This window comes from Phyllobates terribilis, unplaced genomic scaffold, assembly GCF_046119375.1.
Source record: "Phyllobates terribilis strain yellow unplaced genomic scaffold, ASM4611937v1 Scaffold_169__1_contigs__length_4117513, whole genome shotgun sequence".
NCBI lineage: Eukaryota > Metazoa > Chordata > Amphibia > Anura > Dendrobatidae > Phyllobates > Phyllobates terribilis.
The window spans coordinates 2,523,423-2,549,024 of NW_027362929.1; the positions used below are offsets into that span (position 1 = coordinate 2,523,423).

The 25,602-nt window shown below is 44.4% G+C and overlaps 16 non-coding genes across 16 annotated transcripts; all 16 read right to left on the bottom strand.

Moving 5' to 3' along the window:
- Positions 1-469: 469 nt before the first annotated feature.
- On the bottom strand, positions 470-660 carry LOC141209033 (U2 spliceosomal RNA). Its single transcript, XR_012279242.1, has one exon. It is a non-coding gene; the product is annotated as a U2 spliceosomal RNA (small nuclear RNA).
- A 1,120-nt stretch (positions 661-1,780) lies between these two features.
- On the bottom strand, positions 1,781-1,971 carry LOC141209034 (U2 spliceosomal RNA). Its single transcript, XR_012279243.1, has one exon. It is a non-coding gene; the product is annotated as a U2 spliceosomal RNA (small nuclear RNA).
- Positions 1,972-3,090: 1,119 nt separating this feature from the next.
- On the bottom strand, positions 3,091-3,281 carry LOC141210069 (U2 spliceosomal RNA). The gene has a single exon (XR_012280249.1). It is a non-coding gene; the product is annotated as a U2 spliceosomal RNA (small nuclear RNA).
- A 1,122-nt stretch (positions 3,282-4,403) lies between these two features.
- On the bottom strand, positions 4,404-4,594 carry LOC141209035 (U2 spliceosomal RNA). The gene has a single exon (XR_012279244.1). It is a non-coding gene; the product is annotated as a U2 spliceosomal RNA (small nuclear RNA).
- A 1,120-nt stretch (positions 4,595-5,714) lies between these two features.
- LOC141209036 (U2 spliceosomal RNA) lies at positions 5,715-5,905 on the bottom strand. Its single transcript, XR_012279245.1, has one exon. It is a non-coding gene; the product is annotated as a U2 spliceosomal RNA (small nuclear RNA).
- A 1,120-nt stretch (positions 5,906-7,025) lies between these two features.
- On the bottom strand, positions 7,026-7,216 carry LOC141209038 (U2 spliceosomal RNA). Its single transcript, XR_012279246.1, has one exon. It is a non-coding gene; the product is annotated as a U2 spliceosomal RNA (small nuclear RNA).
- Positions 7,217-8,336: 1,120 nt separating this feature from the next.
- On the bottom strand, positions 8,337-8,527 carry LOC141210071 (U2 spliceosomal RNA). Its single transcript, XR_012280251.1, has one exon. It is a non-coding gene; the product is annotated as a U2 spliceosomal RNA (small nuclear RNA).
- A 1,122-nt stretch (positions 8,528-9,649) lies between these two features.
- LOC141209039 (U2 spliceosomal RNA) lies at positions 9,650-9,840 on the bottom strand. The gene has a single exon (XR_012279247.1). It is a non-coding gene; the product is annotated as a U2 spliceosomal RNA (small nuclear RNA).
- A 1,121-nt stretch (positions 9,841-10,961) lies between these two features.
- On the bottom strand, positions 10,962-11,152 carry LOC141210442 (U2 spliceosomal RNA). The gene has a single exon (XR_012280610.1). It is a non-coding gene; the product is annotated as a U2 spliceosomal RNA (small nuclear RNA).
- Positions 11,153-12,270: 1,118 nt separating this feature from the next.
- LOC141210965 (U2 spliceosomal RNA) lies at positions 12,271-12,461 on the bottom strand. The gene has a single exon (XR_012280955.1). It is a non-coding gene; the product is annotated as a U2 spliceosomal RNA (small nuclear RNA).
- A 1,122-nt stretch (positions 12,462-13,583) lies between these two features.
- Positions 13,584-13,774, bottom strand: LOC141209041 (U2 spliceosomal RNA). The gene has a single exon (XR_012279249.1). It is a non-coding gene; the product is annotated as a U2 spliceosomal RNA (small nuclear RNA).
- Positions 13,775-14,893: 1,119 nt separating this feature from the next.
- Positions 14,894-15,084, bottom strand: LOC141209042 (U2 spliceosomal RNA). Its single transcript, XR_012279250.1, has one exon. It is a non-coding gene; the product is annotated as a U2 spliceosomal RNA (small nuclear RNA).
- A 1,119-nt stretch (positions 15,085-16,203) lies between these two features.
- On the bottom strand, positions 16,204-16,394 carry LOC141209043 (U2 spliceosomal RNA). The gene has a single exon (XR_012279251.1). It is a non-coding gene; the product is annotated as a U2 spliceosomal RNA (small nuclear RNA).
- Positions 16,395-17,513: 1,119 nt separating this feature from the next.
- Positions 17,514-17,704, bottom strand: LOC141209044 (U2 spliceosomal RNA). The gene has a single exon (XR_012279252.1). It is a non-coding gene; the product is annotated as a U2 spliceosomal RNA (small nuclear RNA).
- Positions 17,705-18,823: 1,119 nt separating this feature from the next.
- LOC141210639 (U2 spliceosomal RNA) lies at positions 18,824-19,019 on the bottom strand. Its single transcript, XR_012280782.1, has one exon. It is a non-coding gene; the product is annotated as a U2 spliceosomal RNA (small nuclear RNA).
- Positions 19,020-25,126: 6,107 nt separating this feature from the next.
- LOC141209045 (U2 spliceosomal RNA) lies at positions 25,127-25,317 on the bottom strand. Its single transcript, XR_012279253.1, has one exon. It is a non-coding gene; the product is annotated as a U2 spliceosomal RNA (small nuclear RNA).
- Positions 25,318-25,602: the final 285 nt, after the last annotated feature.

Here is a 25,602-nt window from a genome sequence, read left to right on the forward strand (position 1 = left end):
CAAAAAAGAAATTTTAAGCGCAGCAGAGTAACCAGCTCACATACCTGTTAGCTCAGGTGAGTTTAAAAGGCTGCTGTTGATAACAAGGGCATTTGCTAAATAGATGGTGTGTGTGCAACAATATACTGAAAGGTCAATTATATTGTGCAGCTTATCTCACCACCTGTAGTTATTTAGGTGAAAGCTCCAAAATGCTTGCCTAATATGTCTGTTTATCCAAAAGGAAGTATAGAGGGAGAGCTAGATAGATAGCATTGCATTACATTACATTACATGGCAATGCAATGCACAGTTGCTGAAGTTGAACCAAAATGAGCTTGTCATCTGGCTTCTGCAACTTTTAACATGAAAAATCCAATGAGGAGAAGAAAAGCAAAGCCAAAGAGTCCATCCCAAAATCCGACAAACAAGCAAAATGAACAAAAAGCATTGAATTCAATTCTTTCTGATTTTAGAAACTGCATTAAAGAAGGGGTGCACCGGTCCTGGAGATACTGCAATACCAGGTCAATGCGTGGAGTGGACAGAGCAAGCTCTTTTTCCATCTCCCTGTTCTAAAAATCCATTTAATATATGGTCCCCAGATAGGGGACGTATCAGATATTAAACTGATAAGAACAGATACTACACTTGATCTTAGCCAAAAGGCCGAGAAGCGATAACCAGAATTGGTTTCCGACTACGGTGCCACCCAAGGATTCTGAAAAGTCCATTTGTGGAGATGGCCACCTGGACTCCCGTTAAGAAGACATGCTGTCAACCTCTAGATCCCTCACATGCCTGCACTTTTCGGCTTGCTGCTGCTGCAATCCACGCGTTTTAGATCTGCATAACTCCACCTCTTTTAGCACAGTACCCTCAACCCCCGGCTGTTCCCACCCGCCTCAACACCGTTGGAAGGGAGGAGAACCAATTAAGGCGGGGGGGGGGTGGAACGAGCAGCTGTCTACCCTTAGCAGGAGGGTTGCTGATTAATTACCTCTCCTGCTGCTGCTGCTGCTGGCTGTCCAGCAGCAGACTGAAGGTGGCTGCTGCTGTGCGCAGGTATATAAAGGCTCAGAGCCTATTATGACACGCGCAGCCAGCGTTCCATTGCCACATTCCGTCTACTGCAGGCGGGATACCTGGATGGCTGAATGTCACTGAGAAGCTCACAGAGACCGCTATAAGCAACAGTTTAAAAGAATGCCACAGACTAATCAACCAAACTTTTTGGGTTGGTTTCTCTTTTATAGTCTGCAGGCATTAAATGAAAGAAGTCAGTGTTCCAGCAGAGGGAGACAACGTTTCAGAAAAGGCATTGTAGCAAACCAAAAAAGAAATTTTAAGCGCAGCAGAGTAACCAGCTCACATACCTGTTAGCTCAGGTGAGTTTAAAAGGCTGCTGTTGATAACAAGGGCATTTGCTAAATAGATGGTGTGTGTGCAACAATATACTGAAAGGTCAATTATATTGTGCAGCTTATCTCACCACCTGTAGTTATTTAGGTGAAAGCTCCAAAATGCTTGCCTAATATGTCTGTTTATCCAAAAGGAAGTATAGAGGGAGAGCTAGATAGATAGCATTGCATTACATTACATTACATGGCAATGCAATGCACAGTTGCTGAAGTTGAACCAAAATGAGCTTGTCATCTGGCTTCTGCAACTTTTAACATGAAAAATCCAATGAGGAGAAGAAAAGCAAAGCCAAAGAGTCCATCCCAAAATCCGACAAACAAGCAAAATGAACAAAAAGCATTGAATTCAATTCTTTCTGATTTTAGAAACTGCATTAAAGAAGGGGTGCACCGGTCCTGGAGATACTGCAATACCAGGTCAATGCGTGGAGTGGACAGAGCAAGCTCTTTTTCCATCTCCCTGTTCTAAAAATCCATTTAATATATGGTCCCCAGATAGGGGACGTATCAGATATTAAACTGATAAGAACAGATACTACACTTGATCTTAGCCAAAAGGCCGAGAAGCGATAACCAGAATTGGTTTCCGACTACGGTGCCACCCAAGGATTCTGAAAAGTCCATTTGTGGAGATGGCCACCTGGACTCCCGTTAAGAAGACATGCTGTCAACCTCTAGATCCCTCACATGCCTGCACTTTTCGGCTTGCTGCTGCTGCAATCCACGCGTTTTAGATCTGCATAACTCCACCTCTTTTAGCACAGTACCCTCAACCCCCGGCTGTTCCCACCCGCCTCAACACCGTTGGAAGGGAGGAGAACCAATTAAGGCGGGGGGGGGTGGAACGAGCAGCTGTCTACCCTTAGCAGGAGGGTTGCTGATTAATTACCTCTCCTGCTGCTGCTGCTGCTGGCTGTCCAGCAGCAGACTGAAGGTGGCTGCTGCTGTGCGCAGGTATATAAAGGCTCAGAGCCTATTATGACACGCGCAGCCAGCGTTCCATTGCCACATTCCGTCTACTGCAGGCGGGATACCTGGATGGCTGAATGTCACTGAGAAGCTCACAGAGACCGCCATAAGCAACAGTTTAAAAGAATGCCACAGACTAATCAACCAAACTTTTTGGGTTGGTTTCTCTTTTATAGTCTGCAGGCATTAAATGAAAGAAGTCAGTGTTCCAGCAGAGGGAGACAACGTTTCAGAAAAGGCATTGTAGCAAACCAAAAAAGAAATTTTAAGCGCAGCAGAGTAACCAGCTCACATACCTGTTAGCTCAGGTGAGTTTAAAAGGCTGCTGTTGATAACAAGGGCATTTGCTAAATAGATGGTGTGTGTGCAACAATATACTGAAAGGTCAATTATATTGTGCAGCTTATCTCACCACCTGTAGTTATTTAGGTGAAAGCTCCAAAATGCTTGCCTAATATGTCTGTTTATCCAAAAGGAAGTATAGAGGGAGAGCTAGATAGATAGCATTGCATTACATTACATTACATGGCAATGCAATGCACAGTTGCTGAAGTTGAACCAAAATGAGCTTGTCATCTGGCTTCTGCAACTTTTAACATGAAAAATCCAATGAGGAGAAGAAAAGCAAAGCCAAAGAGTCCATCCCAAAATCCGACAAACAAGCAAAATGAACAAAAAGCATTGAATTCAATTCTTTCTGATTTTAGAAACTGCATTAAAGAAGGGGTGCACCGGTCCTGGAGATACTGCAATACCAGGTCAATGCGTGGAGTGGACAGAGCAAGCTCTTTTTCCATCTCCCTGTTCTTAAAATCCATTTAATATATGGTCCCCAGATAGGGGACGTATCAGATATTAAACTGATAAGAACAGATACTACACTTGATCTTAGCCAAAAGGCCGAGAAGCGATAACCAGAATTGGTTTCCGACTACGGTGCCACCCAAGGATTCTGAAAAGTCCATTTGTGGAGATGGCCACCTGGACTCCCGTTAAGAAGACATGCTGTCAACCTCTAGATCGCTCACATGCCTGCACTTTTCGGCTTGCTGCTGCTGCAATCCACGCGTTTTAGATCTGCATAACTCCACCTCTTTTAGCACAGTACCCTCAACCCCCGGCTGTTCCCACCCGCCTCAACACCGTTGGAAGGGAGGAGAACCAATTAAGGCGGGGGGGGGGGGTGGAACGAGCAGCTGTCTACCCTTAGCAGGAGGGTTGCTGATTAATTACCTCTCCTGCTGCTGCTGCTGCTGGCTGTCCAGCAGCAGACTGAAGGTGGCTGCTGCTGTGCGCAGGTATATAAAGGCTCAGAGCCTATTATGACACGCGCAGCCAGCGTTCCATTGCCACATTCCATCTACTGCAGGCGGGATACCTGGATGGCTGAATGTCACTGAGAAGCTCACAGAGACCGCCATAAGCAACAGTTTAAAAGAATGCCACAGACTAATCAACCAAACTTTTTGGGTTGGTTTCTCTTTTATAGTCTGCAGGCATTAAATGAAAGAAGTCAGTGTTCCAGCAGAGGGAGACAACGTTTCAGAAAAGGCATTGTAGCAAACCAAAAAAGAAATTTTAAGCGCAGCAGAGTAACCAGCTCACATACCTGTTAGCTCAGGTGAGTTTAAAAGGCTGCTGTTGATAACAAGGGCATTTGCTAAATAGATGGTGTGTGTGCAACAATATGCTGAAAGGTCAATTATATTGTGCAGCTTATCTCACCACCTGTAGTTATTTAGGTGAAAGCTCCAAAATGCTTGCCTAATATGTCTGTTTATCCAAAAGGAAGCATAGAGGGAGAGCTAGATAGATAGCATTGCATTACATTACATTACATGGCAATGCAATGCACAGTTGCTGAAGTTGAACCAAAATGAGCTTGTCATCTGGCTTCTGCAACTTTTAACATGAAAAATCCAATGAGGAGAAGAAAAGCAAAGCCAAAGAGTCCATCCCAAAATCCGACAAACAAGCAAAATGAACAAAAAGCATTGAATTCAATTCTTTCTGATTTTAGAAACTGCATTAAAGAAGGGGTGCACCGGTCCTGGAGATACTGCAATACCAGGTCAATGCGTGGAGTGGACAGAGCAAGCTCTTTTTCCATCTCCCTGTTCTAAAAATCCATTTAATATATGGTCCCCAGATAGGGGACGTATCAGATATTAAACTGATAAGAACAGATACTACACTTGATCTTAGCCAAAAGGCCGAGAAGCGATAACCAGAATTGGTTTCCGACTACGGTGCCACCCAAGGATTCTGAAAAGTCCATTTGTGGAGATGGCCACCTGGACTCCCGTTAAGAAGACATGCTGTCAACCTCTAGATCCCTCACATGCCTGCACTTTTCGGCTTGCTGCTGCTGCAATCCACGCGTTTTAGATCTGCATAACTCCACCTCTTTTAGCACAGTACCCTCAACCCCCGGCTGTTCCCACCCGCCTCAACACCGTTGGAAGGGAGGAGAACCAATTAAGGCGGGGGGGGGGTGGAACGAGCAGCTGTCTACCCTTAGCAGGAGGGTTGCTGATTAATTACCTCTCCTGCTGCTGCTGCTGCTGGCTGTCCAGCAGCAGACTGAAGGTGGCTGCTGCTGTGCGCAGGTATATAAAGGCTCAGAGCCTATTATGACACGCGCAGCCAGCGTTCCATTGCCACATTCCATCTACTGCAGGCGGGATACCTGGATGGCTGAATGTCACTGAGAAGCTCACAGAGACCGCCATAAGCAACAGTTTAAAAGAATGCCACAGACTAATCAACCAAACTTTTTGGGTTGGTTTCTCTTTTATAGTCTGCAGGCATTAAATGAAAGAAGTCAGTGTTCCAGCAGAGGGAGACAACGTTTCAGAAAAGGCATTGTAGCAAACCAAAAAAGAAATTTTAAGCGCAGCAGAGTAACCAGCTCACATACCTGTTAGGTCAGGTGAGTTTAAAAGGCTGCTGTTGATAACAAGGGCATTTGCTAAATAGATGGTGTGTGTGCAACAATATACTGAAAGGTCAATTATATTGTGCAGCTTATCTCACCACCTGTAGTTATTTAGGTGAAAGCTCCAAAATGCTTGCCTAATATGTCTGTTTATCCAAAAGGAAGTATAGAGGGAGAGCTAGATAGATAGCATTGCATTACATTACATTACATGGCAATGCAATGCACAGTTGCTGAAGTTGAACCAAAATGAGCTTGTCATCTGGCTTCTGCAACTTTTAACATGAAAAATCCAATGAGGAGAAGAAAAGCAAAGCCAAAGAGTCCATCCCAAAATCCGACAAACAAGCAAAATGAACAAAAAGCATTGAATTCAATTCTTTCTGATTTTAGAAACTGCATTAAAGAAGGGGTGCACCGGTCCTGGAGATACTGCAATACCAGGTCAATGCGTGGAGTGGACAGAGCAAGCTCTTTTTCCATCTCCCTGTTCTAAAAATCCATTTAATATATGGTCCCCAGATAGGGGACGTATCAGATATTAAACTGATAAGAACAGATACTACACTTGATCTTAGCCAAAAGGCCGAGAAGCGATAACCAGAATTGGTTTCCGACTACGGTGCCACCCAAGGATTCTGAAAAGTCCATTTGTGGAGATGGCCACCTGGACTCCCGTTAAGAAGACATGCTGTCAACCTCTAGATCCCTCACATGCCTGCACTTTTCGGCTTGCTGCTGCTGCAATCCACGCGTTTTAGATCTGCATAACTCCACCTCTTTTAGCACAGTACCCTCAACCCCCGGCTGTTCCCACCCGCCTCAACACCGTTGGAAGGGAGGAGAACCAATTAAGGCGGGGGGGGGGTGGAACGAGCAGCTGTCTACCCTTAGCAGGAGGGTTGCTGATTAATTACCTCTCCTGCTGCTGCTGCTGCTGGCTGTCCAGCAGCAGACTGAAGGTGGCTGCTGCTGTGCGCAGGTATATAAAGGCTCAGAGCCTATTATGACACGCGCAGCCAGCGTTCCATTGCCACATTCCGTCTACTGCAGGCGGGATACCTGGATGGCTGAATGTCACTGAGAAGCTCACAGAGACCGCTATAAGCAACAGTTTAAAAGAATGCCACAGACTAATCAACCAAACTTTTTGGGTTGGTTTCTCTTTTATAGTCTGCAGGCATTAAATGAAAGAAGTCAGTGTTCCAGCAGAGGGAGACAACGTTTCAGAAAAGGCATTGTAGCAAACCAAAAAAGAAATTTTAAGCGCAGCAGAGTAACCAGCTCACATACCTGTTAGCTCAGGTGAGTTTAAAAGGCTGCTGTTGATAACAAGGGCATTTGCTAAATAGATGGTGTGTGTGCAACAATATACTGAAAGGTCAATTATATTGTGCAGCTTATCTCACCACCTGTAGTTATTTAGGTGAAAGCTCCAAAATGCTTGCCTAATATGTCTGTTTATCCAAAAGGAAGTATAGAGGGAGAGCTAGATAGATAGCATTGCATTACATTACATTACATGGCAATGCAATGCACAGTTGCTGAAGTTGAACCAAAATGAGCTTGTCATCTGGCTTCTGCAACTTTTAACATGAAAAATCCAATGAGGAGAAGAAAAGCAAAGCCAAAGAGTCCATCCCAAAATCCGACAAACAAGCAAAATGAACAAAAAGCATTGAATTCAATTCTTTCTGATTTTAGAAACTGCATTAAAGAAGGGGTGCACCGGTCCTGGAGATACTGCAATACCAGGTCAATGCGTGGAGTGGACAGAGCAAGCTCTTTTTCCATCTCCCTGTTCTAAAAATCCATTTAATATATGGTCCCCAGATAGGGGACGTATCAGATATTAAACTGATAAGAACAGATACTACACTTGATCTTAGCCAAAAGGCCGAGAAGCGATAACCAGAATTGGTTTCCGACTACGGTGCCACCCAAGGATTCTGAAAAGTCCATTTGTGGAGATGGCCACCTGGACTCCCGTTAAGAAGACATGCTGTCAACCTCTAGATCCCTCACATGCCTGCACTTTTCGGCTTGCTGCTGCTGCAATCCACGCGTTTTAGATCTGCATAACTCCACCTCTTTTAGCACAGTACCCTCAACCCCCGGCTGTTCCCACCCGCCTCAACACCGTTGGAAGGGAGGAGAACCAATTAAGGCGGGGGGGGGGTGGAACGAGCAGCTGTCTACCCTTAGCAGGAGGGTTGCTGATTAATTACCTCTCCTGCTGCTGCTGCTGCTGGCTGTCCAGCAGCAGACTGAAGGTGGCTGCTGCTGTGCGCAGGTATATAAAGGCTCAGAGCCTATTATGACACGCGCAGCCAGCGTTCCATTGCCACATTCCGTCTACTGCAGGCGGGATACCTGGATGGCTGAATGTCACTGAGAAGCTCACAGAGACCGCTATAAGCAACAGTTTAAAAGAATGCCACAGACTAATCAACCAAACTTTTTGGGTTGGTTTCTCTTTTATAGTCTGCAGGCATTAAATGAAAGAAGTCAGTGTTCCAGCAGAGGGAGACAACGTTTCAGAAAAGGCATTGTAGCAAACCAAAAAAGAAATTTTAAGCGCAGCAGAGTAACCAGCTCACATACCTGTTAGCTCAGGTGAGTTTAAAAGGCTGCTGTTGATAACAAGGGCATTTGCTAAATAGATGGTGTGTGTGCAACAATATACTGAAAGGTCAATTATATTGTGCAGCTTATCTCACCACCTGTAGTTATTTAGGTGAAAGCTCCAAAATGCTTGCCTAATATGTCTGTTTATCCAAAAGGAAGTATAGAGGGAGAGCTAGATAGATAGCATTGCATTACATTACATTACATGGCAATGCAATGCACAGTTGCTGAAGTTGAACCAAAATGAGCTTGTCATCTGGCTTCTGCAACTTTTAACATGAAAAATCCAATGAGGAGAAGAAAAGCAAAGCCAAAGAGTCCATCCCAAAATCCGACAAACAAGCAAAATGAACAAAAAGCATTGAATTCAATTCTTTCTGATTTTAGAAACTGCATTAAAGAAGGGGTGCACCGGTCCTGGAGATACTGCAATACCAGGTCAATGCGTGGAGTGGACAGAGCAAGCTCTTTTTCCATCTCCCTGTTCTTAAAATCCATTTAATATATGGTCCCCAGATAGGGGACGTATCAGATATTAAACTGATAAGAACAGATACTACACTTGATCTTAGCCAAAAGGCCGAGAAGCGATAACCAGAATTGGTTTCCGACTACGGTGCCACCCAAGGATTCTGAAAAGTCCATTTGTGGAGATGGCCACCTGGACTCCCGTTAAGAAGACATGCTGTCAACCTCTAGATCCCTCACATGCCTGCACTTTTCGGCTTGCTGCTGCTGCAATCCACGCGTTTTAGATCTGCATAACTCCACCTCTTTTAGCACAGTACCCTCAACCCCCGGCTGTTCCCACCCGCCTCAACACCGTTGGAAGGGAGGAGAACCAATTAAGGCGGGGGGGGGGGGTGGAACGAGCAGCTGTCTACCCTTAGCAGGAGGGTTGCTGATTAATTACCTCTCCTGCTGCTGCTGCTGCTGGCTGTCCAGCAGCAGACTGAAGGTGGCTGCTGCTGTGCGCAGGTATATAAAGGCTCAGAGCCTATTATGACACACGAGGCCAGCGTTCCATTGCCACATTCCGTCTACTGCAGGCGGGATACCTGGATGGCTGAATGTCACTGAGAAGCTCACAGAGACCGCCATAAGCAACAGTTTAAAAGAATGCCACAGACTAATCAACCAAACTTTTTGGGTTGGTTTCTCTTTTATAGTCTGCAGGCATTAAATGAAAGAAGTCAGTGTTCCAGCAGAGGGAGACAACGTTTCAGAAAAGGCATTGTAGCAAACCAAAAAAGAAATTTTAAGCGCAGCAGAGTAACCAGCTCACATACCTGTTAGCTCAGGTGAGTTTAAAAGGCTGCTGTTGATAACAAGGGCATTTGCTAAATAGATGGTGTGTGTGCAACAATATACTGAAAGGTCAATTATATTGTGCAGCTTATCTCACCACCTGTAGTTATTTAGGTGAAAGCTCCAAAATGCTTGCCTAATATGTCTGTTTATCCAAAAGGAAGTATAGAGGGAGAGCTAGATAGATAGCATTGCATTACATTACATTACATGGCAATGCAATGCACAGTTGCTGAAGTTGAACCAAAATGAGCTTGTCATCTGGCTTCTGCAACTTTTAACATGAAAAATCCAATGAGGAGAAGAAAAGCAAAGCCAAAGAGTCCATCCCAAAATCCGACAAACAAGCAAAATGAACAAAAAGCATTGAATTCAATTCTTTCTGATTTTAGAAACTGCATTAAAGAAGGGGTGCACCGGTCCTGGAGATACTGCAATACCAGGTCAATGCGTGGAGTGGACAGAGCAAGCTCTTTTTCCATCTCCCTGTTCTAAAAATCCATTTAATATATGGTCCCCAGATAGGGGACGTATCAGATATTAAACTGATAAGAACAGATACTACACTTGATCTTAGCCAAAAGGCCGAGAAGCGATAACCAGAATTGGTTTCCGACTACGGTGCCACCCAAGGATTCTGAAAAGTCCATTTGTGGAGATGGACACCTGGACTCCCGTTAAGAAGACATGCTGTCAACCTCTAGATCCCTCACATGCCTGCACTTTTCGGCTTGCTGCTGCTGCAATCCACGCGTTTTAGATCTGCATAACTCCACCTCTTTTAGCACAGTACCCTCAACCCCCGGCTGTTCCCACCCGCCTCAACACCGTTGGAAGGGAGGAGAACCAATTAAGGCGGGGGGGGGGGTGGAACGAGCAGCTGTCTACCCTTAGCAGGAGGGTTGCTGATTAATTACCTCTCCTGCTGCTGCTGCTGCTGGCTGTCCAGCAGCAGACTGAAGGTGGCTGCTGCTGTGCGCAGGTATATAAAGGCTCAGAGCCTATTATGACACGCGCAGCCAGCGTTCCATTGCCACATTCCGTCTACTGCAGGCGGGATACCTGGATGGCTGAATGTCACTGAGAAGCTCACAGAGACCGCCATAAGCAACAGTTTAAAAGAATGCCACAGACTAATCAACCAAACTTTTTGGGTTGGTTTCTCTTTTATAGTCTGCAGGCATTAAATGAAAGAAGTCAGTGTTCCAGCAGAGGGAGACAACGTTTCAGAAAAGGCATTGTAGCAAACCAAAAAAGAAATTTTAAGCGCAGCAGAGTAACCAGCTCACATACCTGTTAGCTCAGGTGAGTTTAAAAGGCTGCTGTTGATAACAAGGGCATTTGCTAAATAGATGGTGTGTGTGCAACAATATACTGAAAGGTCAATTATATTGTGCAGCTTATCTCACCACCTGTAGTTATTTAGGTGAAAGCTCCAAAATGCTTGCCTAATATGTCTGTTTATCCAAAAGGAAGTATAGAGGGAGAGCTAGATAGATAGCATTGCATTACATTACATTACATGGCAATGCAATGCACAGTTGCTGAAGTTGAACCAAAATGAGCTTGTCATCTGGCTTCTGCAACTTTTAACATGAAAAATCCAATGAGGAGAAGAAAAGCAAAGCCAAAGAGTCCATCCCAAAATCCGACAAACAAGCAAAATGAACAAAAAGCATTGAATTCAATTCTTTCTGATTTTAGAAACTGCATTAAAGAAGGGGTGCACCGGTCCTGGAGATACTGCAATACCAGGTCAATGCGTGGAGTGGACAGAGCAAGCTGTTTTTCCATCTTCCTGTTCTAAAAATCCATTTAATATATGGTCCCCAAATAGGGGACGTATCAGATATTAAACTGATAAGAACAGATACTACACTTGATCTTAGCCAAAAGGCCGAGAAGCGATAACCAGAATTGGTTTCCGACTACGGTGCCACCCAAGGATTCTGAAAAGTCCATTTGTGGAGATGGCCACCTGGACTCCCGTTAAGAAGACATGCTGTCAACCTCTAGATCCCTCACATGCCTGCACTTTTCGGCTTGCTGCTGCTGCAATCCACGCGTTTTAGATCTGCATAACTCCACCTCTTTTAGCACAGTACCCTCAACCCCCGGCTGTTCCCACCCGCCTCAACACCGTTGGAAGGGAGGAGAACCAATTAAGGCGGGGGGGTGGGTGGAACGAGCAGCTGTCTACCCTTAGCAGGAGGGTTGCTGATTAATTACCTCTCCTGCTGCTGCTGCTGGCTGTCCAGCAGCAGACTGAAGGTGGCTGCTGCTGTGCGCAGGTATATAAAGGCTCAGAGCCTATTATGACACGCGCAGCCAGCGTTCCATTGCCTCATTCCGTCTACTGCAGGCGGGATACCTGGATGGCTGAATGTCACTGAGAAGCTCACAGAGACCGCCATAAGCAACAGTTTAAAAGAATGCCACAGACTAATCAACCAAACTTTTTGGGTTGGTTTCTCTTTTATAGTCTGCAGGCATTAAATGAAAGAAGTCAGTGTTCCAGCAGAGGGAGACAACGTTTCAGAAAAGGCATTGTAGCAAACCAAAAAAGAAATTTTAAGCGCAGCAGAGTAACCAGCTCACATACCTGTTAGCTCAGGTGAGTTTAAAAGGCTGCTGTTGATAACAAGGGCATTTGCTAAATAGATGGTGTGTGTGCAACAATATACTGAAAGGTCAATTATATTGTGCAGCTTATCTCACCACCTGTAGTTATTTAGGTGAAAGCTCCAAAATGCTTGCCTAATATGTCTGTTTATCCAAAAGGAAGTATAGAGGGAGAGCTAGATAGATAGCATTGCATTACATTACATTACATGGCAATGCAATGCACAGTTGCTGAAGTTGAACCAAAATGAGCTTGTCATCTGGCTTCTGCAACTTTTAACATGAAAAATCCAATGAGGAGAAGAAAAGCAAAGCCAAAGAGTCCATCCCAAAATCCGACAAACAAGCAAAATGAACAAAAAGCATTGAATTCAATTCTTTCTGATTTTAGAAACTGCATTAAAGAAGGGGTGCACCGGTCCTGGAGATACTGCAATACCAGGTCAATGCGTGGAGTGGACAGAGCAAGCTCTTTTTCCATCTCCCTGTTCTAAAAATCCATTTAATATATGGTCCCCAAATAGGGGACGTATCAGATATTAAACTGATAAGAACAGATACTACACTTGATCTTAGCCAAAAGGCCGAGAAGCGATAACCAGAATTGGTTTCCGACTACGGTGCCACCCAAGGATTCTGAAAAGTCCATTTGTGGAGATGGCCACCTGGACTCCCGTTAAGAAGACATGCTGTCAACCTCTAGATCCCTCACATGCCTGCACTTTTCGGCTTGCTGCTGCTGCAATCCACGCGTTTTAGATCTGCATAACTCCACCTCTTTTAGCACAGCACCCTCAACCCCCGGCTGTTCCCACCCGCCTCAACACCGTTGGAAGGGAGGAGAACCAATTAAGGCGGGGGGGGTGGGTGGAACGAGCAGCTGTCTACCCTTAGCAGGAGGGTTGCTGATTAATTACCTCTCCTGCTGCTGCTGCTGCTGGCTGTCCAGCAGCAGACTGAAGGTGGCTGCTGCTGTGCGCAGGTATATAAAGGCTCAGAGCCTATTATGACACGCGCAGCCAGCGTTCCATTGCCACATTCCGTCTACTGCAGGCGGGATACCTGGATGGCTGAATGTCACTGAGAAGCTCACAGAGACCGCCATAAGCAACAGTTTAAAAGAATGCCACAGACTAATCAACCAAACTTTTTGGGTTGGTTTCTCTTTTATAGTCTGCAGGCATTAAATGAAAGAAGTCAGTGTTCCAGCAGAGGGAGACAACGTTTCAGAAAAGGCATTGTAGCAAACCAAAAAAGAAATTTTAAGCGCAGCAGAGTAACCAGCTCACATACCTGTTAGCTCAGGTGAGTTTAAAAGGCTGCTGTTGATAACAAGGGCATTTGCTAAATAGATGGTGTGTGTGCAACAATATACTGAAAGGTCAATTATATTGTGCAGCTTATCTCACCACCTGTAGTTATTTAGGTGAAAGCTCCAAAATGCTTGCCTAATATGTCTGTTTATCCAAAAGGAAGTATAGAGGGAGAGCTAGATAGATAGCATTGCATTACATTACATTACATGGCAATGCAATGCACAGTTGCTGAAGTTGAACCAAAATGAGCTTGTCATCTGGCTTCTGCAACTTTTAACATGAAAAATCCAATGAGGAGAAGAAAAGCAAAGCCAAAGAGTCCATCCCAAAATCCGACAAACAAGCAAAATGAACAAAAAGCATTGAATTCAATTCTTTCTGATTTTAGAAACTGCATTAAAGAAGGGGTGCACCGGTCCTGGAGATACTGCAATACCAGGTCAATGCGTGGAGTGGACAGAGCAAGCTCTTTTTCCATCTCCCTGTTCTAAAAATCCATTTAATATATGGTCCCCAGATAGGGGACGTATCAGATATTAAACTGATAAGAACAGATACTACACTTGATCTTAGCCAAAAGGCCGAGAAGCGATAACCAGAATTGGTTTCCGACTACGGTGCCACCCAAGGATTCTGAAAAGTCCATTTGTGGAGATGGCCACCTGGACTCCCGTTAAGAAGACATGCTGTCAACCTCTAGATCCCTCACATGCCTGCACTTTTCGGCTTGCTGCTGCTGCAATCCACGCGTTTTAGATCTGCATAACTCCACCTCTTTTAGCACAGTACCCTCAACCCCCGGCTGTTCCCACCCGCCTCAACACCGTTGGAAGGGAGGAGAACCAATTAAGGCGGGGGGGGGTGGAACGAGCAGCTGTCTACCCTTAGCAGGAGGGTTGCTGATTAATTACCTCTCCTGCTGCTGCTGCTGCTGGCTGTCCAGCAGCAGACTGAAGGTGGCTGCTGCTGTGCGCAGGTATATAAAGGCTCAGAGCCTATTATGACACGCGCAGCCAGCGTTCCATTGCCACATTCCGTCTACTGCAGGCGGGATACCTGGATGGCTGAATGTCACTGAGAAGCTCACAGAGACCGCCATAAGCAACAGTTTAAAAGAATGCCACAGACTAATCAACCAAACTTTTTGGGTTGGTTTCTCTTTTATAGTCTGCAGGCATTAAATGAAAGAAGTCAGTGTTCCAGCAGAGGGAGACAACGTTTCAGAAAAGGCATTGTAGCAAACCAAAAAAGAAATTTTAAGCGCAGCAGAGTAACCAGCTCACATACCTGTTAGCTCAGGTGAGTTTAAAAGGCTGCTGTTGATAACAAGGGCATTTGCTAAATAGATGGTGTGTGTGCAACAATATACTGAAAGGTCAATTATATTGTGCAGCTTATCTCACCACCTGTAGTTATTTAGGTGAAAGCTCCAAAATGCTTGCCTAATATGTCTGTTTATCCAAAAGGAAGTATAGAGGGAGAGCTAGATAGATAGCATTGCATTACATTACATTACATGGCAATACAATGCACAGTTGCTGAAGTTGAACCAAAATGAGCTTGTCATCTGGCTTCTGCAACTTTTAACATGAAAAATCCAATGAGGAGAAGAAAAGCAAAGCCAAAGAGTCCATCCCAAAATCCGACAAACAAGCAAAATGAACAAAAAGCATTGAATTCAATTCTTTCTGATTTTAGAAACTGCATTAAAGAAGGGGTGCACCGGTCCTGGAGATACTGCAATACCAGGTCAATGCGTGGAGTGGACAGAGCAAGCTCTTTTTCCATCTCCCTGTTCTAAAAATCCATTTAATATATGGTCCCCAGATAGGGGACGTATCAGATATTAAACTGATAAGAACAGATACTACACTTGATCTTAGCCAAAAGGCCGAGAAGCGATAACCAGAATTGGTTTCCGACTACGGTGCCACCCAAGGATTCTGAAAAGTCCATTTGTGGAGATGGCCACCTGGACTCCCGTTAAGAAGACATGCTGTCAACCTCTAGATCCCTCACATGCCTGCACTTTTCGGCTTGCTGCTGCTGCAATCCACGCGTTTTAGATCTGCATAACTCCACCTCTTTTAGCACAGTACCCTCAACCCCCGGCTGTTCCCACCCGCCTCAACACCGTTGGAAGGGAGGAGAACCAATTAAGGCGGGGGGGGGTGGAACGAGCAGCTGTCTACCCTTAGCAGGAGGGTTGCTGATTAATTACCTCTCCTGCTGCTGCTGCTGCTGGCTGTCCAGCAGCAGACTGAAGGTGGCTGCTGCTGTGCGCAGGTATATAAAGGCTCAGAGCCTATTATGACACGCGCAGCCAGCGTTCCATTGCCACATTCCGTCTACTGCAGGCGGGATACCTGGATGGCTGAATGTCACTGAGAAGCTCACAGAGACCGCCATAAGCAACAGTTTAAAAGAATGCCACAGACTAATCAACCAAACTTTTTGGGTTGGTTTCTCTTTTATAGTCTGCAGGCATTAAATGAAAGAAGTCAGTGTTCCAGCAGAGGGAGACAACGTTTCAGAAAAGGCATTGTAGCAAACCAAAAAAGAAATTTTAAGCGCAGCAGAGTAACCAGCTCACATACCTGTTAGCTCAGGTGAGTTTAAAAGGCTGCTGTTGATAACAAGGGCATTTGCTAAATAGATGGTGTGTGTGCAACAATATACTGAAAGGTCAATTATATTGTGCAGCTTATCTCACCACCTGTAGTTATTTAGGTGAAAGCTCCAAAATGCTTGCCTAATATGTCTGTTTATCCAAAAGGAAGTATAGAGGGAGAGCTAGATAGATAGCATTGCATTACATTACATTACATGGCAATGCAATGCACAGTTGCTGAAGTTGAACCAAAATGAGCTTGTCATCTGGCTTCTGCAACTTTTAACATGAAAAATCCAATGAGGAGAAGAAAAGCAAAGCCAAAGAGTCCATCCCAAAATCCGACAAACAAGCAAAATGAACAAAAAGCATTGAATTCAATTCTTTCTGATTTTAGAAACTGCATTAAAGAAGGGGTGCACCGGTCCTGGAGATACTGCAATACCAGGTCAATGCGTGGAGTGGACAGAGCAAGCTCTTTTTCCATCTCCCTGTTCTAAAAATCCATTTAATATATGGTCCCCAGATAGGGGACGTATCAGATATTAAACTGATAAGAACAGATACTACACTTGATCTTAGCCAAAAGGCCGAGAAGCGATAACCAGAATTGGTTTCCGACTACGGTGCCACCCAAGGATTCTGAAAAGTCCATTTGTGGAGATGGCCACCTGGACTCCCGTTAAGAAGACATGCTGTCAACCTCTAGATCCCTCACATGCCTGCACTTTTCGGCTTGCTGCTGCTGCAATCCACGCGTTTTAGATCTGCATAACTCCACCTCTTTTAGCACAGTACCCTCAACCCCCGGCTGTTCCCACCCGCCTCAACACCGTTGGAAGGGAGGAGAACCAATTAAGGCGGGGGGGGGTGGAACGAGCAGCTGTCTACCCTTAGCAGGAGGGTTGCTGATTAATTACCTCTCCTGCTGCTGCTGCTGCTGGCTGTCCAGCAGCAGACTGAAGGTGGCTGCTGCTGTGCGCAGGTATATAAAGGCTCAGAGCCTATTATGACACGCGCAGCCAGCGTTCCATTGCCACATTCCGTCTACTGCAGGCGGGATACCTGGATGGCTGAATGTCACTGAGAAGCTCACAGAGACCGCCATAAGCAACAGTTTAAAAGAATGCCACAGACTAATCAACCAAACTTTTTGGGTTGGTTTCTCTTTTATAGTCTGCAGGCATTAAATGAAAGAAGTCAGTGTTCCAGCAGAGGGAGACAACGTTTCAGAAAAGGCATTGTAGCAAACCAAAAAAGAAATTTTAAGCGCAGCAGAGTAACCAGCTCACATACCTGTTAGCTCAGGTGAGTTTAAAAGGCTGCTGTTGATAACAAGGGCATTTGCTAAATAGATGGTGTGTGTGCAACAATATACTGAAAGGTCAATTATATTGTGCAGCTTATCTCACCACCTGTAGTTATTTAGGTGAAAGCTCCAAAATGCTTGCCTAATATGTCTGTTTATCCAAAAGGAAGTATAGAGGGAGAGCTAGATAGATAGCATTGCATTACATTACATTACATGGCAATACAATGCACAGTTGCTGAAGTTGAACCAAAATGAGCTTGTCATCTGGCTTCTGCAACTTTTAACATGAAAAATCCAATGAGGAGAAGAAAAGCAAAGCCAAAGAGTCCATCCCAAAATCCGACAAACAAGCAAAATGAACAAAAAGCATTGAATTCAATTCTTTCTGATTTTAGAAACTGCATTAAAGAAGGGGTGCACCGGTCCTGGAGATACTGCAATACCAGGTCAATGCGTGGAGTGGACAGAGCAAGCTCTTTTTCCATCTCCCTGTTCTAAAAATCCATTTAATATATGGTCCCCAGATAGGGGACGTATCAGATATTAAACTGATAAGAACAGATACTACACTTGATCTTAGCCAAAAGGCCGAGAAGCGATAACCAGAATTGGTTTCCGACTACGGTGCCACCCAAGGATTCTGAAAAGTCCATTTGTGGAGATGGCCACCTGGACTCCCGTTAAGAAGACATGCTGTCAACCTCTAGATCCCTCACATGCCTGCACTTTTCGGCTTGCTGCTGCTGCAATCCACGCGTTTTAGATCTGCATAACTCCACCTCTTTTAGCACAGTACCCTCAACCCCCGGCTGTTCCCACCCGCCTCAACACCGTTGGAAGGGAGGAGAACCAATTAAGGCGGGGGGGGGTGGAACGAGCAGCTGTCTACCCTTAGCAGGAGGGTTGCTGATTAATTACCTCTCCTGCTGCTGCTGCTGCTGGCTGTCCAGCAGCAGACTGAAGGTGGCTGCTGCTGTGCGCAGGTATATAAAGGCTCAGAGCCTATTATGACACGCGCAGCCAGCGTTCCATTGCCACATTCCGTCTACTGCAGGCGGGATACCTGGATGGCTGAATGTCACTGAGAAGCTCACAGAGACCGCCATAAGCAACAGTTTAAAAGAATGCCACAGACTAATCAACCAAACTTTTTGGGTTGGTTTCTCTTTTATAGTCTGCAGGCATTAAATGAAAGAAGTCAGTGTTCCAGCAGAGGGAGACAACGTTTCAGAAAAGGCATTGTAGCAAACCAAAAAAGAAATTTTAAGCGCAGCAGAGTAACCAGCTCACATACCTGTTAGCTCAGGTGAGTTTAAAAGGCTGCTGTTGATAACAAGGGCATTTGCTAAATAGATGGTGTGTGTGCAACAATATACTGAAAGGTCAATTATATTGTGCAGCTTATCTCACCACCTGTAGTTATTTAGGTGAAAGCTCCAAAATGCTTGCCTAATATGTCTGTTTATCCAAAAGGAAGTATAGAGGGAGAGCTAGATAGATAGCATTGCATTACATTACATTACATGGCAATGCAATGCACAGTTGCTGAAGTTGAACCAAAATGAGCTTGTCATCTGGCTTCTGCAACTTTTAACATGAAAAATCCAATGAGGAGAAGAAAAGCAAAGCCAAAGAGTCCATCCCAAAATCCGACAAACAAGCAAAATGAACAAAAAGCATTGAATTCAATTCTTTCTGATTTTAGAAACTGCATTAAAGAAGGGGTGCACCGGTCCTGGAGATACTGCAATACCAGGTCAATGCGTGGAGTGGACAGAGCAAGCTCTTTTTCCATCTCCCTGTTCTAAAAATCCATTTAATATATGGTCCCCAGATAGGGGACGTATCAGATATTAAACTGATAAGAACAGATTTTTTTTTTTTTTTTTTTTTTATACCATTCAGTAAAATTTTTCAAGCAACAATCAATAGTATAAAAAACTCATACTACGTTGCCCAGTCTTACATCATAATGGTACTTTCTTTATTTCATATTGATAACTTTATACTGAAACAGTTGTAATACCTTTTGAATGGACAAAAAACTATAAAACATACCATTATCATAAAAAAAGACAGATCACAACACTTAAACAAGGACTTACTGGTACTTTACCAGTGACCTCCATTTTTTTACTTTCCAAAAACCTTCTGAATCAGAGCCACCACCGCCACGGCTGTCCCATAAATAAACTATGTATAACCTTGACAAAACCATCCTAACACAATTATTAACTGAGATTATTTTCCTTTTAAATAAACACAAATTCCTAACGTCCCACAGACTTTCTATTACACATGCCATTATCAACCACAACAATCTCTCTTTCACCCGGCTACTTGCACCCATCCCAAACATTACCACTCTCCAATTTATAAAATTCACGCCCGCTAGTTCCTTGCATAAACCACCCACTCCCTTCCAAACACTCTGAGCATAATCACAATTCCAAACCAAATGCATAACAGTTTCACTCGCCCCACATCCATCCCTCGGACATACCTCTGTTCTAATCAGATCCCTCCTCTTCTGTACCTCTCTCACAGGCAAAATCTCATGCAAACTCATCCATACGATATCACGCTGCCTATTCGATATTCCTTTTATACTCAGGTTCCTCCATACACACAACGCTTCACTCGATCTCAAGCCCCTAATGTTACATTCAAACTCTCTAACACGCATCCTTCTCCTTACATTCCTTATCACTTTGAAATCACCCATAGGAACATCCAACAAATCATGCTTGACAACAAATTTTTCAACAAACTCATACCACACTGGACATTTAAACGAAACAGGCACTCTTGCATCCCTTCTCATCCATTTCAACCCAAACAACATCCATCCAGCCATATATTTAATCATAAAAGCCGTCTTGTTATCCCTACCTAACAGAACAACCACCGTTTTAATATAATTTAAACCAAGACAAAATTCAAAATTTGGGAAATCCATTCCCCCATGTTCACGTAACTTACACAAATATTCCCTTTTAAGTTTTTCCATCTTACTTCCCCAATAAAACGTAAAAATTAGCTTCTCAATCCGCCTAAAACCCCTATAAGGGGCTGGAAAAACCACTGACACAAAAAGTAACATAAGCAGAATCACTGACTTAATAATAAGGACTTTGCCTGACAATGTCAAGTCCCGTAACCTCCAAAAATTTAACTTCTGTTCAATCCTCTTACCGCATTCATCCCAACTCTCATTCCCTTTCAGATCTTTGTTAAACCACACCCCCAGAACCTTAATAGCACCTTCTTCACATATCACACCATCCATCCTAACACTCGAATCCCCAAAACACTTAAAGCTACACTTCCCCCAATTCACCCTAAAACCAGATGCACCACAAAAGAAATCTAAAAGCAACCTTGCTCGATTCATAGCAGCCATATTATCACTCACCACAACAACATCGTCCATATACCCCATTACCTTTACAGTCTTTCAACCACTCCCTGGGATCAGAAGACCATTCATCACTTTCTCTTTCCGAATCATGCACAACAGGGGCTCAATCACACTTATAAACAGGACAGGGGACAACGGACACCCCTGCCTGACCCCTGATTTTATGCACACCTTCTCACTCAAACATCCATTCACTAACACTTCACTCACCACACCATCATACAAACACCTTATGGCATTCACAAAAACACTAGGAAAACCCATCCTAACTAACACCTCAAACATAAACGCATGCGACACTCTATCAAAAGCTTTCTCAAAATCCACACAAAAAAACATACATTTCCCCTTCCTAAACATACAATCTCCAATTACGTCCCTCAACAACAAGAGGTTATCAGTCATACACCTACCTGGCACCGCGCACACTTGATCATCACCAACCACACTTCCAATCACCCCACACATACGGTTAGCCAGAATTTTGCTAAAGACTTTATAATCTGCATTGAGTAATGTAATCGGCCTCCAATTACGCAAATTCTTTTTCTCACCCTTCTTATATAGTAAAACAACTACTCCTTCTTTCATGGAATTACAAAGTACACCATTCATCCACATATATTGACATACCTCCACAAAATCAACACCAATCACATCCCATGCTTTTACATAAAACTCCACAGGCAACCCATCTTTCCCAGGTGTTTTATTCTTTTTCGCACCATCCACCGCCTTTTTAACCTCATCAAAAACAATATCCTCACTCAAACACTCACGTTCCCCTGATTCAAGCTGACTCTCCAACATACCTAACACATGCTCTTTCAAACCCCCATCCACCCATTTAGACTCAAATAAACTACTATAGAAACTATGTACCTCATCCAACACTTCCCTTCCAACCACAGTCATACCATTATCATTTACAACCTCATCCAACTCATCTTTTTTACTGCACATTTTTTTAAAAAAGTACCTCGTACACTTCTCATCCATATCCAAATGCTCAACTCTCGTCCTAAAAATAATTTCCTTCCCACGCTTTTCCAAAACACGCTTCATCTCATCTCTCGCTCCTCTGAGTTGATCACTATCATCAATTCCTTTCATACTCATTTTATGTAACCACTCAATCCTCATATTTAAATCTTTAAATCTGCCTCTTTCAATTGCTGCTTTTTTATAACCCCACCTCCTAAAAAAATTCTTAATTTCCACTTTCACCCAATCCCACCATACAGTCACATCCACAAAATTATTTTTCCTAGACCTCCACCATTCATACTTACTTTCGAAGTCTCTCATAACCCTAACATCCTCTAACAACCTAACATTTAGCTTCCATACCCCAACACCATGCACCATTTTTTTATCACCTTCAAACATACCCCACAAACATTCATGGTCTGTGAAAGAAAAAACATGCTGTTTAAAAAATTTACACACCAAACCTCTATTTGTATACAGCATGCGGTCAATCCTGGACACTATTCCTCCCCTATCAGCTCTATATGTGGCCGGTGGTGGCTTACTCAAAAATTCCGCTGCATCTAAAAAAGAAAAATCAGATGTAATTTGATTAAGGACCTTACCCGTGACATCAATTTCCCCTTCAGAAACACAATTGAAATCACCAACTAATAATATTGGAATCCTTCCAGGCAAAAATAAACGTATTTTCTCTAAAAGTGCTAACCTATCCCCTTTGTTAATTGGACAATACACGTTAACAATTTTCACCCTCCACCCTCTCCCCTTAACCACTGCCATTATACAACGACCTGGCTCCACCACCATATAATTTTCAAAACTTAAATCCCTATTCCCCAACAAAATCCCCACACCATCATTTTTGTTTGTCATTGAACCTGACCAAATACTATGCCCATATACCCAGTCCTTTTCAGGAGGTGACTCTTCAATTCCGCACTCTTGCAGACAGTAAATATTTGCTCCAAGATTTTTTAGTTCTTCCAGTATAGCCAGTCTTCTAGGCTTAGATTTTATAAGCCTTACATTTATTGACAGTACACTACAGCCCACGTTGGAGCCCATTTTTTAACCATATTCGGTAAAAAAGAACATACCCCCCACCGAAGAGTCAACCTTTCTCGTCTTGAAACTCGATTCCTGATGTTAAGCAGAGAATGCTGGCCCCCTCCTCCAAAAAAGACCTCCTAGGAGAGGCACTGTAGCTCTCGGGATAGCTCCTATCACTTAAGGGGCTGATGCTCCCAATACTGGCAGGTGAAAAATCTGGCCGGAACTTCTTTGCAGAAGACACATCAGAGTCCTCATCAGGGGGCCTCACCACAGCCCCGGTGAAGTCACCCTGGCCACCACCACCTTCATGAAATGCCTCTGAGCTTTCCAAAGCCAACACCGGCGTTGTGGAGAGTGAACCGCTCACTTCTCCCTCACCACTCACATCAAGCAGAATTGACATATCTGCAGGCTCTATCTCAACAGCGCTTCCACCAGCAGGATCGGGTGCTTGCTCCATCTCTTCCATGAAGTCCCTTACTGCCTCGATCGCCTCACCAATAGTGGCGGCAGTAGTAGGACGTGGGGACACGGCCTCTGCATATGACCTGGAACGATGGGGACAGTCCTTGAAAGCGTGTCCCTCCTCGCCACATGCATTACAAACCATGGAGTTAGTACACTCCATTGCCAGATGACCCTCTTTATTGCATTTCCCACAAAACTTCTCCACCGTGCAGTCCTCTTGGTAGTGTCCAAAGGATTTACACTTCCTGCAAAAACGCGGAGCACCAGGAAAATACATATACCCTCTATCCCTCCCGATGGCAAAACTGAGGGGAGGGTAGTGGATACCCCCAGGTCCCTGGGGGTCCTCCTGGAACCGTACAAAAAACTTGTGTTTGCCAGTCCACAAGCCCACCTCATTCCTCACCTTGTGTGAGTAGGACACATAGCTGCAATGACGGTTCAGGAATCTAGTAATGTCCTCCACATCCACAAGGGGGTTGTGCATAAACACAACAACTGGCACTTCCCCCTTAGTATACAATACCGTGAATGTAAGCCCATCAAGAGCCGGATGATCCAAGGCTTGCTGATCCTTTAGAGTCTTGAAAAGATTCTGGCAAGCTGCCATACGATCAAGGACTAAAACGTACCGGCCATTCTTTGGGAACTCCTGTAGGCAAATGATGTCTCCACGACCAACATTCAAAATCTTGAAGATGACGACTTCCACCAAGAACCGCAGGTTAAAGAAATTCCTCCTTGACTCCTCAATATCAATGCGAAAAGCATTTTTGACCCGAATATCATCGGTCCCGGCATAGCGAATCTTGACGCCCATTATCACCTCTCGTTTCCTCTGGACCCCCCCCAATAGCAGCAGGCAGCTTAAGCCACCTAAGTGGCGATGCTGCAAGGCCGAGGGGGAGACACTATAGGATCCTTCTGACCAGATACAAGATCTAAGCCAAAAGGCCGAGAAGCGATAACCAGAATTGGTTTCCGACTACGGTGCCACCCAAGGATTCTGAAAAGTCCATTTGTGGAGATGGCCACCTGGACTCCCGATAAGAAGACATGCTGTCAACCTCTAGATCCCTCACATGCCTGCACTTTTCGGCTTGCTGCTGCTGCAATCCACGCGTTTTAGATCTGCATAACTCCACCTCTTTTAGCACAGTACCCTCAACCCCCGGCTGTTCCCACCCACCTCAACACCGTTGGAAGGGAGGAGAACCAATTAAGGCGGGGGGGGGGGTGGAACGAGCAGCTGTCTACCCTTAGCAGGAGGGTTGCTGATTAATTACCTCTCCTGCTGCTGCTGCTGCTGGCTGTCCAGCAGCAGACTGAAGGTGGCTGCTGCTGTGCGCAGGTATATAAAGGCTCAGAGCCTATTATGACACGCGCAGCCAGCGTTCCATTGCCACATTCCGTCTACTGCAGGCGGGATACCTGGATGGCTGAATGTCACTGAGAAGCTCACAGAGACCGCCATAAGCAACAGTTTAAAAGAATGCCACAGACTAATCAACCAAACTTTTTGGGTTGGTTTCTCTTTTATAGTCTGCAGGCATTAAATGAATGAAGTCAGTGTTCCAGCAGAGGGAGACAACGTTTCAGAAAAGGCATTGTAGCAAACCAAAAAAGAAATTTTAAGCGCAGCAGAGTAACCAGCTCACATACCTGTTAGCTCAGGTGAGTTTAAAAGGCTGCTGTTGATAACAAGGGCATTTGCTAAATAGATGGTGTGTGTGCAACAATATACTGAAAGGTCAATTATATTGTGCAGCTTATCTCACCACCTGTAGTTATTTAGGTGAAAGCTCCAAAATGCTTGCCTAATATGTCTGTTTATCCAAAAGGAAGTATAGAGGGAGAGCTAGATAGATAGCATTGCATTACATTACATTACATGGCAATGCAATGCACAGTTTCTGAAGTTGAACCAAAATGAGCTTGTCATCTGGCTTCTGCAACTTTTAACATGAAAAATCCAATGAGGAGAAGAAAAGCAAAGCCAAAGAGTCCATCCCAAAATCCGACAAACAAGCAAAATGAACAAAAAGCATTGAATTCAATTCTTTCTGATTTTAGAAACTGCATTAAAGAAGGGGTGCACCGGTCCTGGAGATACTGCAATACCAGGTCAATGCGTGGAGTGGACAGAGCAAGCTCTTTTTCCATCTCCCTGTTCTAAAAATCCATTTAATATATGGTCCCCAGATAGGGGACGTATCAGATATTAAACTGATAAGAACAGATACTACACTTGATCTTAGCCAAAAGGCCGAGAAGCGATAACCAGAATTGGTTTCCGACTACGGTGCCACCCAAGGATTCTGAAAAGTCCATTTGTGGAGATGGCCACCTGGACTCCCGTTAAGAAGACATGCTGTCAACCTCTAGATCCCTCACATGCCTGCACTTTTCGGCTTGCTGCTGCTGCAATCCACGCGTTTTAGATCTGCATAACTCCACCTCTTTTAGCACAGTACCCTCAACCCCCGGCTGTTCCCACCCGCCTCAACACCGTTGGAAGGGAGGAGAACCAATTAAGGCGGGGGGGGGGTGGAACGAGCAGCTG